Source organism: Carassius auratus, chromosome 8 (genome assembly GCF_003368295.1).
Source record: "Carassius auratus strain Wakin chromosome 8, ASM336829v1, whole genome shotgun sequence".
NCBI lineage: Eukaryota > Metazoa > Chordata > Actinopteri > Cypriniformes > Cyprinidae > Carassius > Carassius auratus.
The window spans coordinates 22,915,389-22,933,480 of NC_039250.1; the positions used below are offsets into that span (position 1 = coordinate 22,915,389).

The following is an 18,092-nucleotide window of genomic DNA, read 5'->3' on the forward strand; positions in this document are numbered from 1 at the left end:
TTCACTGATAATCTTTCACTCCAGTAGGCTGTTAACAATTGCGACTGAATCATTGAGTCAGTGAGCTGAATTTCTCCCATTTTCATGATTCTTTTACTGTGCTTCGCTGTCATTTTGGAGTTTGACAGTAACAGTCCTAATCCAGGGATGTAGGATAGGAAGAGAGTATGAAAAAAATGTATGAAAAAAAAGAAAAAGAAAAAAAACTGAGCACAGAAATGAGGGTCAGTAAATAACCTTCTTTTAACCATCACAACTTCTAACATTCATGCAAGCCTTTCTCAGGAACAATATACTGGTTGTAGCCCCCCACAGATGTGGCAGGATTCTCTCTACCCGTGATCCAATCATGACCCAGTCATTAAAAGTGATAATGTCACCTCCTCTATCATCTCTAGCCACCTTTTATTCCTAAGGGCTGGTCATCAACAGGCCAGAACAATTCCGTCTGCTGCTGAGTCACTGAATTAATCGCAATTACGCTGCCTTGACAGCAGGACCCCTGGACAAATCACCAACTGGCATTCCCAGCGCCAGAAGCAAATCTCTGGACCATGCCAATATAGATTAGAAAATGACACCGGCAAAGTACACCAAGAGATTTTAAATTATGGCCATAATATATTTGCGATGCCCATATCCTTGAGAGGAATTACATATGTTAAATTACTGCGGCAGGTATGGTTCAGCATCTCACAACACAGGGATCAGTTAACTGACAGGAAAGGGCAGCTTCTTGACTTCAAGTTCACGGGTAGTACATCTGCTGGCATAGCTATTTTCACCTCACTACTACATGCATTCTGGTTATGCTGTCCTCTTCCTTTCTGACAGGTTGAGACATGTATGGTCATCATTAATGAACACCTGAAACAATATGGTTCAGTTTGTTGTTCTAAAACCTAGAAAATAACATCCTGTGGCATTTTAGAATGCCAATTTTCAATATTTGAGTGTAATTCATGGTACGTTGTAAATAATTTACATTTATCTAACGCTTTTATCCAAAGCGACTTACAATTACTTTCTATGTCAGAGGTCACACACCTCTGGAGCAACTAGGGGTTAAGTGTCTTGCTCAGCTACACATTGGTGTCTCACAGTGGACTCGAACCCTGGTCTCTCACACCAAAGCAAGTGTCTTATCCACTGCACCAACACCACCCCATATAATGTATGTAACCAGAATAATAAAAAGACATGTCAAATATAATAATGTAAATAAGTATATAATGTTAATATTATACTATTTTAAATTTGGTATTTGCATTATTATTTATACACACACACACACATACATATGGGTGTGGGTATTTAATGTATGCATGCATTTATATGGGATGATGATGTGTAAATTCTACTCATTTTGTTTAATAATCATATTTTTTCACTTAGTACTGGACTTTAGAAGCTAAAAAAATACTTAACATGTTTCGCAAAAGACAAAATAAGTACAAACCCGAAAAAAGAATAAAAAAGAAATGAAAATTTTTTAAAATGCGCCAAAAAACGCTGAAAATGAAGTGGATTTGTGCATCTTCTCAGTTAACAACGGCTCTGTGTAGTAACAGCTGCTCTATGTGAAATCAAGCACCTGATGGAATTAACTGCTGATTAGAGAACCGACTTTACTGAAGAGATGCGCATAACGATCGGCCGATCGTGATCGGAGCACCCCTAATATACACATGTGTGTGTGTGTGTGTGTGTGTGTGTGACCTAGCAATTGGTGCACATGCTCCTGCCACTATAGCTGTGGCTCTCAAGGTTCTGTCTAAGTGTATCAGTTCTACTCCTGGCAGTCATATCAGCCTGTAGCCCAAAACTGGTCCCCCACTGAAGCCAAGCAGAGTTGAGCCTGGTTAGTACCTGGACGCGAGAAAACCAGGTGCTGCTGGAAGAGGTGTTCTGTGTAGGTAGTGCCCCAGTATAGTGATGGGGACACTATCAACAAACAATGTCCTTTGGATGAGACGTTAAACCGAGATCCTGTAGATGTGTGACCTCGGCATCCTGGACAAACTTGCCCATTGGCCTCTGACCATCATGGCCTTCTAACAATCCCTATATCTGCTGACTGGCTTCATCACTCAGTCTCCTCTCCACAAGTAAGCTGGTGTGTGATGTGCGTTCTGGTGCACTATGGCTGCCGTCGCATCATCCAGGTGGATGCTGCACATCGGTGGTGGATGAGGAGATCCCCCCTCACAACCTAAAGCACTCTGAGTGCCTGGAAAAGCACTATATAAATGTAATGAATTATATTATTTTTATCTCTACCATCTCTCTGATTACAAGGGACAAACAGCCCAGAAAAATGCAAACAAAAAGTTTCACAGCTTCAGATATTAAATTCATAATTCACATTTAAAAAAGCTCTTCCTCTACCAGCAGAAAGTATTTGGGCACCAGTCTCCTGCCAATCTCCGTCAGCGTTTGGTGTGTAAATAATCTGGTCTTAACTGCATGTGCCTCCAGACTCTTTGGCTTACTGTCTGCAATGCATATTGCAACATAACTTTAATATACAATTTTGCGTATAGTAATGTTCAAGATATCAGATTTTTCATTAAAACATCTTGTGTGCTCCTACAATCCATTCGTGAAACAATAAAACATTGAAACGGGAGGCATTTTTATATCAGTCTACTTCAATCTCTATCTACCTCAGTCATGACCGAACAGCCAGATTTCATTATGAACATCTCATCGATTCACTCTTGCCCTCTATCAATTCAGAAATGCCCTTGATGTGTTTAAAGGCTGTTATCCATTTCTTATTCGAATAAGCTATACTTAAAATTGAGGCATGCCATGCCAAAGTCATTACGCTGCCTACCTTCAATGTTCTTGGCAGGTTTGTAGGCATTGTTTTTGACAATCATCTTGACGAGGTTCTGCACTGTACAATAAATGCTTGAAAACAACTCCCTTGCCAGCTTCAGTGAACACGTAGCTGACTGCGAACTCCAGCGAACGCTGAATGAGAGGGATGAAAGGCCACGGTAATGTTCCAGGAAGTCCAGCAGCTAGTAAATAGCATAAGAGGCAACGTTAAACCACAGAACAGAAGTACAACATCTTATGTTTAAGTGCCCAGATTATTTCCTTTGCCCTCTAAGTGACTGAACTATTAGACTTAAAACTTTGGTAAACAAAATAATGGTCTTCTCAAGCTATACCCTGCAAAGACTGCCTTGTCCAACTTGCCGGCCAGCAAATAGTAAAAAAAAAAATAAATAAAAAAAAATTATATATATATATATATATATATATATATATATATATATATATATATATATAAATTGTATCATTATTTACTCACCCACGCTGCCGAGCTTCCAAAATGACAAAAATCACCATAAAGTATCATAAAAGCAGTCCATTTGTGGTATTCTCAGTCTTCTAAATAGATCGAAATTCAAGCTCTAACTCACTGGAAATCCAATCTAGCTTTCTTCATGAAGGTTTAAAATCTGTCTGAACGATTTGTTCACAAGTTCGCCTGATCCAGTTCTGGACTCAATGATTCGATCACTGGAGGGTTTTCTGGGAATATAGACTTTTAAAGCCTTGGCTCATAAGACATCTGAACTACTTTTTATAATATATTTTTGGTGCTTTAAGGTCATTTTGAAGCTTGACAGCAGCCCTCAGAAGGGGCTTTTGCACTCGAATAACCTTTTTATAGTTCCTACAACTATTGGCTGAATACCACAGGAACTCCATTCAGGGGAACTAAATTAGCTCCTACTTCAGAGTACTGTCTAAAACAGATCTGTATGAACTACTAGTAACACAGTCCTTGCGAATGCAACCATGAAAATGGCCTTGAGGGGGAAATTAGTTCTCCAGGAACCACCTGCTGGCTTCCTACTAGAACTACACTGAGAATGTCCCTATTCACATACATTATATGACAAAGAGGGCCTTTTTGTGTGAAATAATTCATTTAGGATTGGAACAGCATGAGTGTGAGTAAATGACAACAGAATTTCCATTTTTAGGCGAACTGTGTCTTTAAAGCATCACTTGATATTGATTGCATTGGCTCAAACGAAAGCCAAAAACTACAAAACCAATAATAAGCAGCCCCAAACGGCAAAGACTAATCTGTTTCCTTACAAGTCAGCACTCAGGACAGCGTGATACAGTGAGATAGAGCAGGGTAACCTTTCAAGGGGATTGGGCATCAATTTCTCGGTATGCAGAGAAATTAATAGAACCAAAAAAGCCTGGATTATATTGGGGACCTTATCTGGCCCGGAGTTGATATTTCACATTCTGTTTGCTCATAAGCTAAGTCTCTCATCCACACTGAAATACCAACAGGCCGAATGGAACCTGACCTGCGGCCCAGCCAGGAGAACATATTGCCTGTGATATCACCAGTAGATAACAGCTTGCTTCTGTCTCATCTGATGATATATAACTCATGCAACGACGAGGCTGGGAAAAGCAGGGCACAGTGTCTCCAGGTGAAACCATGCAGATATGGCATTATTGTCTTTTGCTTGAGCAGAAATTTCGACTGAGCCTTTAAAGTGGTGATCTTTCAGAAATAAATTAGTTCGGCCTTTGACTATGCACTCTATATTCAAGCAATAAAGAATTCCAGCCCGTCAGAATTAACCTTGTGCTCTCAATCAGAAATATCTAAAAGTTCTTTTCAAACAAATCCTTTTTTACTTAGAATATTTTAATATTTTCGATTAAGCTGGAGAAAAGATAATATTAAAGTATAAGGAACCATTCATATTTCAAAATGCACAGCTTTTCATGTACAATTATTTAATAGTCTTAAAAAAGTGTAGATGGGTCAATGACTTAAACTGACATTCAAAAATGAACAGGACATTTTTATCCTCACTCAGTAACCAGAAAAAAAGTGAAAGTGAAGGGACATACAGCCAAGTATGGAAACCCATATTCAGAATTCGTGCTCTGCATTTAACCCATCCAAAGCACACACACACACACACACACACAGCAGTGAACTCACACAAACCAAGTTTTTCTCTTTATTTAGTCCTTATTCCTCTTTCTAGCTTGTACATATTTGAACAATGTCTACAACTTGGTATTACAAGCACTTCCTGTGTCTCTCTGCCTCTTTAAAAAGAATTGCTTTATGTATCCCCCAATTGTAAGTCGCTTTGGATAAAAGCACCTGCAAAATGACTAAATGTAATGTAAATGTAATGTTCAATACAATAGCACTTTATTTCCCAAATGGGAATAGCTTTGAATAAAATTTAATTGGAAAAACAGTGTCACCATACATTGTGAAGGGGGAAAAGTTCTTAAAGGGGTTCTTAGTTATTTGTCCTCATTAAAAAAGTTTTCCACAAAGAAATGAATAGTACTAAAAATACTTAACTGTCATGTAAGTAGCCTAATTGTTGTACATAGATTTGGTTGTCTCACGGGAGCAGACATGTGATACCACATGACCAGTCAAATGCTATAGTACCTGCTTTATTTCAGTAATCTCCTGTTGCTGGATACTTTTCCTGACAGAATGTATCATGGGTGACTGCGAATAGCACATTTTTACTATGGCATCAACTGAAAAAGAAGAAATTATTGGATTAATTAACTGTTTGGGGTCAACACCACAAAAAGTTGATGTGTTAAAAAGTTTGTCGATGGAAAAAAACAAGTCAAAAACGCCATTGGAACTCACAGCATTCTAGAAACTGCTTTAGCCGCTCAAAGACTGCATTGAGGGAGCCCTAGGGAAGTAGACAGAGACAGTAAATTAAACATCGGTATTTGGTGTGGTTAGCGACCACAGTGCAATCGGTGCTGATAACATCTAGGCTTCCTCAGGTCATGTTGAAGGCAGATTTGGCAGGAAGCCCCAGGCAATCTTAACTCAGGTTGGGGAAGGACAGGCTGTTTACGTGGTGTGTCGGAGGAGAGATTTAGAGAGTGCCTGCCGTGCCAGGAGACAATCCTAGAACAGTCGTTAAATATATGGAACCAGTTTGATCAACACAGGGCACAAGTAGCACTGAGCTGACAAATGGAAATTTCTGCACCACAAACAGTAAATTACACCTCTTAACACTAAAACTTTGCAGTCAATAAACAATTGGTTTAATGTCAACGTACATTGAATGTACATTTAATTTCTTTATGCCTTAAGATGAACTGCACACACACATTTAAGTTAAAATATGATAATTTTATATTGTTCGGTAACACTTTATTTTCAGGTGTCCTTATTACGTATGTTACGTGTATTTACAATACATGATGCATAATTATATGCAATTAACCCTAAGCCAAACCCTAATTCTAACCCTAACCATATAGTAAGTACATGTAGTGAATTAATATTACCCCATACTTAAATGTATAATAATAATTACACTGTAACAAGGACACCTTAAAAAAAAGTGTAACCTATTGCTCCTATTGTACAAAATATTCTATATCGACATACTTGAATGTTGTCTTTTATTTTTCTTTTTTATTGCATGGCATTGAAAATGAGTAGGTTTTGTTAGATAGCTCATGCTTTGTATTAAATACATCAACATTTTTATAAAGAGTAAATTAGCATTATTAGTATATTATTAGTATAAACAGTTAGTTAACAAAAATAACCCTGATGTATATTTAAAATTCAAACACCCTATTCCTAGATATACTGTAATGTATTTTAAGATACAAAAAATAAGTAAGTTTTATATAAACTTACAGTATACAACAAACAACAACAATAAAAATGATATATACTCCTGAATGTATATCATATAAAGACAAGATTTTGTGCTAAGCCAGATTTAATCAGTTACTGACTGGTAAGTACGTATATTTCCCTGTCTACTTCCTGTTATATTCTTATGCCATTAGCAATTCTAAAAAAAAATATTTACTCCCTGCGATGTGATTTCTCACTGGTGACTGAACTTCAGGCATTGGACTTCAGGCAAAGGTAGACTAAAGATGTTCTGAGTTAATAATGATGGATTAATTATGTACTGAGGATGAAGAAGACTGGAAAAAAAATTGGATATTTTATGACACTGACTGTCTGGCTTTGAGCAGGAAAGATGACATTAAAGTCCTCCAGAGAGACAAGAGAGCTACAACCCTACCGGGAGATCACCATGTTTCTGTAGCTTGGCAGTTGATTGAAAGCCGGAGGCAGCAGCTCATTGAAAATATTCTCTTTTGAGTTGTCTTACCTCCAGAATGCATCAATAATGGTGCCATCATCATTTTCTTTACCGCAACTAATAAGCTCAAATTCAGAATGTCAGTGGCACAGGCTCCAAAGACGTAGTCGTCCTGACAGTCTAACAAATGGACTGCCGGATCAAGGGTTGTATATATAAACTTGGAATAAAAATGGGATCTTCTTTGAAGCAGAAACGGAAGAAATGGGAATGTCAAATTCATGAATATACTGTGAATATTTAATATACCCAGCACCACTATAAAGACATCTATGTACTATATATAGATAGTGTGTATATATGAAGCAATCCTAACTGTCCCTTGAGACTAACAAATACATTTTAATGCTCAGCGTAACAGTTATTAAATTAAATACTTTCTTGCACTGTTGCATTGTACTGTCAATGCTACAACACTGTTTCTTTGTCTCATTGTTTCCTGCCAATTTCAGTTTTTACAAAGCCTCGTTAAGGTTTAGGAAGGCTTGCATCATTCTGAAAACTCTCTCTGATAAGCTAACTCCCACAGATGCATTAAGAGATGAAGGCACCATATGGGCTTCCTGCAGAGGCTGGCTATACTTCAGCTTGTTCTTTGTGCCGGCAAATTTTCCTCGCAGTCTTATTATAATGTCACAAAACTCTTATTTAACCTATTTAGATACAACAAAATGAACAAATAAATCACTATTATGTTGTACTTGTCAACACAAGATTTTATGTTTCAAGAAAAAATATTCCGATGTTTAAGGCACATTTACTGCAGGGCACATGTAATGCATTAAATATTCACATTGACCTGTTTTTTTCCCCCAAGCCCCATCTTCCACTTGAGAATGAGCATCTCATTAATGTGCAATGATTTTTTTTTAATGTCAGAACTCCAACATCATAACCCTCAGGTTGATTTTCCTTGCAAACATCTACTAAATTTTTACAATTTGACACCTGCCTTTCCTCAAAATGAGTATGTATGGGTGCAGAAGTGTGATTAAAAAGTGTGATTAGCTGTTTAAAAGTGAACACAAGAAAACATCAGCCCTGGCTTTGAGATCAGATCTAAACAAGCAGTTTATGAGTTAATATTATGAGGAATGAGTAAATATTAGAAACAAAGCTGTTTTGCTATTAAAGAGATCATATAATGTGATATCAAGTTTTCCTTTCTCTTTGGAGTGTTACAAGCTTTTGATGCATAAAGAAGATCTGTAAAGTTGCAAAAGAGAAATTCTTTATAAAAGTTAAGACTTGTCCATGCTTTCCTCATACTGCTCATTTAAACACGCCCCCACATATCTCACTGTGTTCCGTTTTTCAAAAATATTTAAATCTGTGTACCAAATATGAACAATGGTCTTGCGATTTTGAGGGTAATTAATGACAGAATTTCATTTTTGGGTGAACTATCCCTATACTTCCAATCTGTATGCTTAGTATGCTTACAATAATTATTTCACTAATTTTACTAGGATGAATGGTTAAAGAGAAAGCGTATATCATGGGTCACCATTTCTTTTAATGCCTTTAATTATTTTATTATACAAATCTAACTACACATATCCCATGCATTCTCTAATTGAAAAGTCGTTAAAACTGCAATTGTAATATTTATACAAAATAAATAATAAATTCAGCAATCCCAATAGGGTCCTCGCACCGTTGACTGGTATCTATAATTAAAGTATTTCTCTCCAAAGATTCCACCATGCTGTCCAAGCAATTCAAATTGTAAGAAATTATCAAGTAATAATAATAAAAAAATAAAATAAAAATAAAAAACATTCAAAGCAATAGAAAAAAAAATACAGAATTTTTCTTATCACCTTTTTAGGCACTCATTTTACAAAAAATGAAAAACGAACTATATAGACAAGTAATTATATTGGATTAATTCGTTCAACATGTTAAGTGGTAGTAATCTACATTTGGGTACAACCACCTGCTTCTTCCATTTTATCACAAAATCCTTTCAAATACATTAATGTTGATAGATACATATAATCAATCTGACAAACAGGCAAGTAATTAAAATTAGCAGAATATTTTCAGTTTCTAAGCCTGACTCTCGGCTTTAAGCTACTAAAGTTATCCAGCCGAGAGCAGTGAGTGGCTTGCAACATTAACTCAACCAGTGTCTGTGCTTTTATGTATCGCTGCTTAAGTCTGTAATCTGCAAGTGTAGGCTGGGAAATTTTCTAAGAAGCAATGAGTGTTTCAGCACTGGCCGTATGTGTTTTTGTGTGTGTGTTTGTGTACCTTTCAAAGAGATCAGAGTACGCTCCAGGGAGCTAAGAGCAGCCTGTTGGTCTCCTGCGTAGATCTACTGTAGGAATATGTCCGTGTGATGATTTCACAGAGAGCAAGCAAATTATAGATGCTTGACGCCAGCTTAAAAAAAAAAAAAAAACAGAATCACAAAAACAGGGGCTAAATTAGCATTTGGTGAAGCATTTTTTAGGGAGCGTTCAGAGGTACGATGTGATTGAACTATTTGGCAGATATGTTTAAAGTCTTTGCTGCTTCAGCGCATCTTTGATTTGGTGCACCCACTATGCTAACTTTACTTTGGAGCACCATAGACAGATAAAGCAAGTCCCCAATGCTACTACTGTGCATAAGCTGCAGGATTACCCAAAATGATTTTCTTCATAAGGGAGAACTTCACATTTTTCATTCTGCTTGTACCCCTGGGCCCACTGCAGATCTAGACGATGCTGCATCAGCTCTTTGATGATTCCTGATGTACTTTTTGACTTCTACAGTCAGGAACTACATGACCTGTGTCTGCTTTGGAGAACACGACTGGAGCTGCTAACTAACTAAATAGAATTTGCAAAGACAATAAATGAAAATGATTTCTAACCTATTTTTTACTGTTATAATCTCAGCTAACACTGAACACTTGCTAAGACTAAGAGAGAGCATCATAGGTTCATTCATCATTAGGGCTGGATTTTGACAAATTTCACAATTCAATTTCTGATTTGATTCGATTCAGTATCGATTATGCTGGATATGTATCAGGTACAGTACATGCCACATTTTCTAAAAGAAAAAAAATCTCAACAAATGCTGTAAAATATAAATAAGAGTGAGATGGTAACATTACTATAACATTGAAGGTTGAAATTAATTATATGAATGATTTATATATAAACACATATTACATTACAAATTAGGTTTTTATATAAATAAAAAAAATGCACAAATCTACTCCAATTCATTTTTGGAAATATACACATTTAAATGTTGGCTGTAATAAAAACTTTATGGATGTATTCAAACCTAAATGAAACATTAAAGAACAGTAAAAATAATAATGAAATGTTATATGGTGGTGCATATGTTTTACAAAATGCCCCTTCTATAATTCATTTTTCCAGCTGACTAACAAGTTTATGGTCACAGAATATGCTTTTCTGAGGTAAATGTGATATTACATGACATTGTTTACAAGCAGCTATAATGACATCTTTGCATGTTTGAAACACTGATTGAGTAATTATATGACACAGGATACAGATTCAGCAAACTGTAATCTTGTAACATACCTTTGAATGTTTATTCATGTTTATATATATTATACACAATAATATCACATATACATAATTATACACACACACACACACAAACACAGCAGATATATAACACTTTAGTTTAGTAAATATTAACTATTAACTATGTCTCAGCTGATCTTAAACATGGACATGCAGAATATGGGATTTATAATAATAATAATAATAATAATAATAATTATAATTCCTAACATTTATATCGTTTTTTTCCTAGGCACTCAAATCGCTTTACATAGGAGGGGGATGATGCGACCTGGATGATGCGACGGCAGCCATAGTGCACCAGAACGCCCACCACACACACCAGCTTACTGGTGGAGAGGGGACAGTGTGATGTAGCCAATCAGCAGATATGAGGATGGTTCGAGGTCAAAGGTCAAAGGCCAATGGGCCGAATTTGGCCCAGGGTGCCAGGGTTACACCCTTACTCTTTTTTGAAAGACATCCTGGGATTTTTAATGACCACAGAGAGTCAGAACCTCAGTTTAACATCTCATCCGAAGGACAGCGCTTTTTTTTTTTTTTTTTTGAAAAAAAAAAAAAAACATATTTAAAATGTCTCCGACAGTTGTACATGGAAGCAGTTTCGGGAGGATGACGTATGGAGGTCAGCGTTGTGCATACCATATATACATATATTCTCACAAGTAAGATTATTCCATATGCATATATTTATTTATTTGGTAAAAAGCCATAATCGTGTTTAAAGCAGAAGGGGTTTATTTTGATAAACGGGTGACATCAATATTCACACAGCAGCAGATATTTCTTAAGGGCAGTGATTCTTTAACAGCTTAATTTATTTAAGGCATTACACCATCAACGAAAATCTTCATAGTAGGGACAGCAACACTAGAAACGTCTCAGAACGGAAGCAAAATTGCCTGATGGCAAACTGTCCGACCAAACAACCTACAATATGAAGAAAACTGTGATTCATACAGTTCATATTACAAAACCATCCAGCACACAGAGAAAAAGCCTTTTCGTCATAGCTTGAGGACAGTGAGACGTCAGCAGTAATATCTTCCACGGTTCATTTAAAGACTTTCTCAAATCACCCGAGAGCACGCAAGCACGTCATCGAAGACTGCGGCACGTAACTCTTTCCTTGAACAGCACTTCAGAGGATCTACCCGACAAGAACAAAAACTCATTCTGTTTTCTGTTTTGCAGAGCAGATGATGATAGATTAGCATTAATTACATATATGAGCTGCATAATAAATGACTTTTCATAATGATAAATGGCATTTTCAGGGAAGGAAAGAACATAATAGTGACTACTCGAAAGAAACTACAATTATATTACAATCAAGAGTAAAGCACTATTCACTAAGGCAGCTGTTACTTAGAAATTAACTTAAAATGCATTGCATGAGAAAAGCATCATCTTCTACCCTCATATTACAGAAGGTGTGTGTCACACTGGGGTTGGAAAGAAAGCAATTTGCAGACTGGGGCTTGGCCTTCTTGTCACTATGGCAACGTGCCTGGCTGAATGCCCACGGGAGATGCACGAAAAGTGAAAATGTATGACCCGTTTCTGTACATCTTACAGAAAGTCAGAATAAAAAAAAAAGAGAGAGATAGCAAATTGTAAAGTGTTATATGCATCAAAAAGGTGTGACTAAAGGATACTGCACTTTACACAAAGAGGGCGCAAAAATGGGTGTGAAAATATATATTTTTTCTGTTTTCAACAAATGGTCAGTGAAAAGAGGTGCTTAAACCTCAGGAGGGAAAAATTGGAGGTATGAAAACCTCTTACCAAATGTTTGAAAGCCTGATTTGTGTAACCTTGTCTAATGTTTAAAACTGACTGAATATTGAAAACATTTAAATTGACTATTGCTTTAACACATTAAACATTTCTAATGTTTAGGGTAAGTGAAATTGTTGTTTGTTTGTTTATTCAACAACAAAGCATGAACCTGATCAAAGCATTAAAGTGGCAGTAAAGGCATTTATTATGTGCTCAAATTCTTCAGAAATGTATTACAGTTTTAAAAAAAATGTTTTAATCATTGAAAATAATAAGATATTTTTCATGTGCAGCAAAGCAGCGCATTAGAATGATTTCTGAAGGATCATGTGACACTGAAGACTGGAGTAATGATGCTGACAGTTCTGATAAATTGTAATAATATTTCACAATATTACTGTTTTACTGTATTTTTGATCAAATAAATGCTGCATATGAGACTTCTTTAATTAAAAAATAAGTCTAAAGTGTTTTAAAGATAGTTTTAGTGTAGAAACAATCCAAAAGAATCAAAAAGTAATTAATTTAGCCTGCACATGGAAAGTGCATTTCCACACATTACATCAGAACTCAAAGGTGTTGCATTACTGCCTGTTCTGTAGGTTTCCATAAGCAAGATCACCAAGGGGCAGTGATTTCCATATTTATATAATTATATTTCACATAAAAACAACATCTATATTCGTATCACATACCTTCTTACATGCAATCAATAATGGCTTCCGATTGAGGTCACAGAATGATTTCTTCTGTCAAATCTAATTCAACAGAATCACATTAATCTGCTGTCAATGATTCTGTAACACATGAGATTGTGATCAGAGTATATTGTATTTCCCTGGACATTCTTAAGTCTTGCACATGTGGCACATCATTTACACCACTGCAATAGCCATAGGGCTGCAGAAGGCACAAACACACACCTGACCTGTCGCTACAGGCTGAGCATCTAGTGAGCTGATGGTTAGGGAATGAGGGTATAAGAATTTGTCCACAATGGACAGGAAGATAACACAAAGCATTTCTATATTGAAAAGCGACCTTAGGAATTCCATATATCACAAATTCCTATTTGTTTTTGCACACCGCATTGCAGAACAGAATCTCCTAAAAAAATAATAAAAAAAAGATAATAATAAAAGATAACTGAGAGGAAAAATTTATTTAAAAAATAATGTTAAAAATTAATAGAAATCAGCATATTTGAATGATTTCTGAAGGAACATGTGACACTAAAGACGAAAGTAATGGCTGCTGAAAATTCAGTTTTCCCAATGCAGGAATATATTACATTTTAAATATATTTAAATAGAAAACAGTTATTTCACATTGCAATAATATTTGACTATAGTACTGTTTTTACTGTATTTTTTTCTTCTTTGATAAAACAAATGCAGCCTTGAAAAACATCTGACACTACAGCATTTATGTGTCCTAAAACTGTTCAATTCAATTATAATAAAAAAGTACATTGTTATTGATAATTACAATTCCTTTAAATGAAGTCAATTCATATTTAAATATTACATCTCTAAATATAAGTATAAACCTCACATGGAACTGGAACACTTGAAAAAAAAAAAAAAAGAAAATCTCCAAGAGAGATGTTTTTGTCTCCTCATTTCAGACACCATCACATGCCACTGATTTATTATACTTGCTTTTAAAAAAGCATTTTCAGAAGCAACAAAAGCATAGAGTTCTTCTATCTCAATCAGCAGACTGCCATTTGATGTACTGCAAACGTTCTTGTTCTGAAAGACATCAACATCCTCATTTTACAGATGAAAGACCATCTGTAGAATATGCAAAAGGTGTCCAATTTGTGCATCTGCAAAGACACTTTTTTTTCTGCACAATTAGTATTGAAATTTTGATCTACACTGCAAATGCTGTTTACATTTGCCAAAAGGCTGAAAATAGTTATTTGCCATTTGTAGTGCAAATGTAGCAACTGTTGGAAAGACCAGGTGGAAAATGATAGTTATCATGAGAGCAAATGATGTGTAGAGAGTGAAGCACATTTTAAAATAATCTCTCCAACTGCATGAGGGTTTTTTGTTGTTATTTGTGCATTGTATGGCATGGACTTGGTAACACAGCCTAGCAACAGGTAAAATGAAAAGCAATTACCAAAAGCCAGAATGAAGGAACAGCTGCGATAATCATCTTTAAATTATGTTCATTAACAGAAGCATATCATGCAATTAAGAATGTATACTGATTGCTAAATTACCATGGAAATGGATGTTCTTATTCTTATATCTATAAGATATTACCTAATGTCATAATGAATTTTGTATTATCCAATCATTACTGACCACATTGAGAACACTGCACAAAACATGACTATTAACAGAATTAGCCGCTTATGTCATGCTACAGGTCAGATGGAGGGGTCAGCACAAACTAATTATTTCCTTCCACTCCAAACTAATTTTTCACAGCAAAATAAGTCAACTTTAAAACTAAGTATAATCTCTCGGTAGAAACTTTAACATTTAACCTACGCAATTTATAGTCAAGCAATAAACTTGACATATGCACAAATTTTCCCCAACAAATGTGTGTGGCTGACGTCAACTTCTGCATCAACTTCTGAAAACTGACAGAGAAAATAATCAGAATTGAAGATGAGCAGTGAGGATGAGGAGCTGTTTCAGTGCTAGTTGCCCTCGCCCAGAATTGAGGTCAGGGAAAGTTTTTAATAAATTGTTGGTCTAACTTGTGTGGAATGGATATACTATGCTCACACTTGACAGTGTCCTGCTCCTGCTGCTGTGATGATTAGCCATTAGATGATTAGACTGATTATGCATTTGATATTATCATCTGTTTTGTATAATACAAAAAAAATGGGCAATGCTAAAAAAAGGTACAAATACAGGTATCTCATCTACAAAATCACATATTTGACTCCTTTTAATTAAGAACAAAATTCATATATATATATATATATATATACAAAATTCATATATATATATATATATATATATATATATAGTTATGTGAATTCATAAAAATGTTTACATGCGAGTGATAATGTACAGTTAGTTCATTATCTTACTATCTACTTCAAGCCAAAATTCCTGATCACCCTCATGATTTATCTTTATTATCAATACTGAAAACAAAACAGTAAAACAAGCACAAAAGTTAAAACCAAAAATGCAAACAAAAAACAAAATGATGGTATTCCCCCCCCCCCCCCCAAAAAAAAAACAGTCTTGTCAAATCAAAACAAAACAAAAAACGACACTCAAGACCAAAAAAATAAAAACCTGTGTTGTCAAGACAGAAAAAAGCCAAAAAAACCGACAGGCTTGTCAAGACAAAGTTAAACAAAACATAATCAAACAAATAAAATAAAACAGAAAAAACAACAACAGTCTAGAGTTGTTCAAGACATAACTAAACCAAACAAAAGCAAAAGCAAAACACACACACACACACACACAAAAGATGTAGCATGCATGTAGCATGGCCCTGTTAGGCCCTGTTGGCTGAAAAAATGCAGCTTTCTCAAATTTCTATGACGTTATTTTACTGACAGATGTCGAGAGCGCATTACTGTTACGCGAAAGCACATCAATACAATGCGCGAGGATTAATATCAATTAATTGTGCACATTTTTTCAGGTGAGAGCAGCATGTATCTGAGCGCTCGAGTCCAGTTTTGTGTGAGAGCAAAGGAAATCCGCTCGCGAATGGAGAGATTCGCTCATTGTATTAATCTGCTTTTGCTGTAATGTGCTCGACATTTGTCAGTAAAATAATGCCATAGTTTTCAAATAAATACAATTTTATAAAAAGCTTAATATCACTAATGTGACAATATAATATAGGCTAGTAGATGTGCTGGTGCTGAGATGAATTTGCCAACGGATGTTTTTCTGAAGGTATTATAGACTTCCTTACCCAAAATGGCTCTTTAACAGCAGTTGTTAACATTATGTGAAGTGCCTGAGAAAGCCGAACAACACTTTTGGCCTCTGCACCTCAATGATTTGTTTGACATGAAATACTGAAAGCGTGGCTGCTAGCACGGTCATTAAAGTGCTCAAGGTTAGTCTGATTTCTGCCAATGATGACTATTTATTCTTCACCTAGATTATGAATTCACTCTAGCACTCAGTAAACGCAGACTAATTTACAACACAAGACAGAAAAAAATACTAGAAAGATGTCTTGAAAAGAAGTTGAAGTGGAAAAAAGTGCACATGCCATTTTTCAAAATCATCTTTTCGCTAAGTTTATCTTTACAGCAAAGTTGCAGATTTCACTTCTTAAAGTTTGTTAGCAAATAAATCCTCGAAGTGACTCAAAACTACCTGAAACAAATTGCTGCTGTTGGTGCGGTGAGTAAAGCCAATCCATCAGCTTTATATCCATGTAGAATTAAATTTGTATTTTTTTGGAACACAGTCAATTTGAAAAAAAACTTCCCTACAAAGATAGGTGGGAAAATTTGCGCTAATTCCACACAATACACAGCGCCTCATATCAATGCTTAACAGAAGACGCTTGCTCTGTGCAGGTTCATTAGCTAGAAGAAAGATTACAAGCAACTTTGCTCCCAAGTTGCTCAATATTGAGGAATACAGTGCGCAGCTGCGGTTTACATACACTCCCCACCTCCAGATGAAGATTGTCACATGCGCACACAATTAAATATGCCTATGGCAGGTGTTCACTGCCTAGCCTATAATAAGAAATATCCGTTCTGGAGCTTTGAGGTGTATTGGGCCTCTAGACTTGAGAGTTATCAACAGCAAAGCACCTGGCATGTCTCATTACAATACAACCACCGGAGAATATTACTGAGCTCCAGGAGCCTCAAAAAGCAAGTGAACGCTTGTCGAATACTGAACACGATGTTGAGGGGTTCAGGACCCACAACATGTATGGATAAGTGCTCTGGGCTTGACTGTGACATATCTCTTACTAGATGGGAAGCATAATGAAAACATGCCACATGATATAACTGTACCTGTAAACTACTTTAAAAAACTGACTCACTTGTAAGGCCTATTCACATCAAGTACAAAACCAAAAAACTCGCCAGACAATACGGTTTTTACTTACTCGAATTCAAAACAGTGTCAGAAAAGTACTTTTCCATAAAGGGCCAATATTTGCCCTCTGGACTGATTTTCAGAGGCATTTTTTACTTTGTATGGACATTTTTAGAATTATTATAAATGTACTGTATGTGATGTCTGTTGTTTAGAATTAAATTTTACAATAGCATTCATTCAACTAATTCAACTCAGTCAGAATACTATAAGCTTATAAGTCAAAATCGCCATTAACTATAGAAATATAAACTGATCAGCCCCAACATTAGAACCACCTGTCTCCCACTCGTGCTGCCAAAACAGCTCTAATACTTTGAACTAAATACTTTTGAACATGTCCTGTGGTATTTGGCATCAAGACATTAAATAAAAACCTACAAGTTGCTAGGTGGGAACAAAATGGATTGGGTTTGGTCCAGCACATACAGCAAACTGTGATACAAATTTGGTGGCCAGTGTAGCACTTTTTGCCATGTCCATCAAAT

The 18,092-nt window shown here is 35.9% G+C and overlaps 1 pseudogene; it reads right to left on the reverse strand.

Moving 5' to 3' along the window:
* The window catches only part of LOC113106823 (importin-11-like), a 118,624-nt pseudogene that overhangs the window by 90,801 nt on the left and 9,731 nt on the right, over nucleotides 1–18,092 (reverse strand).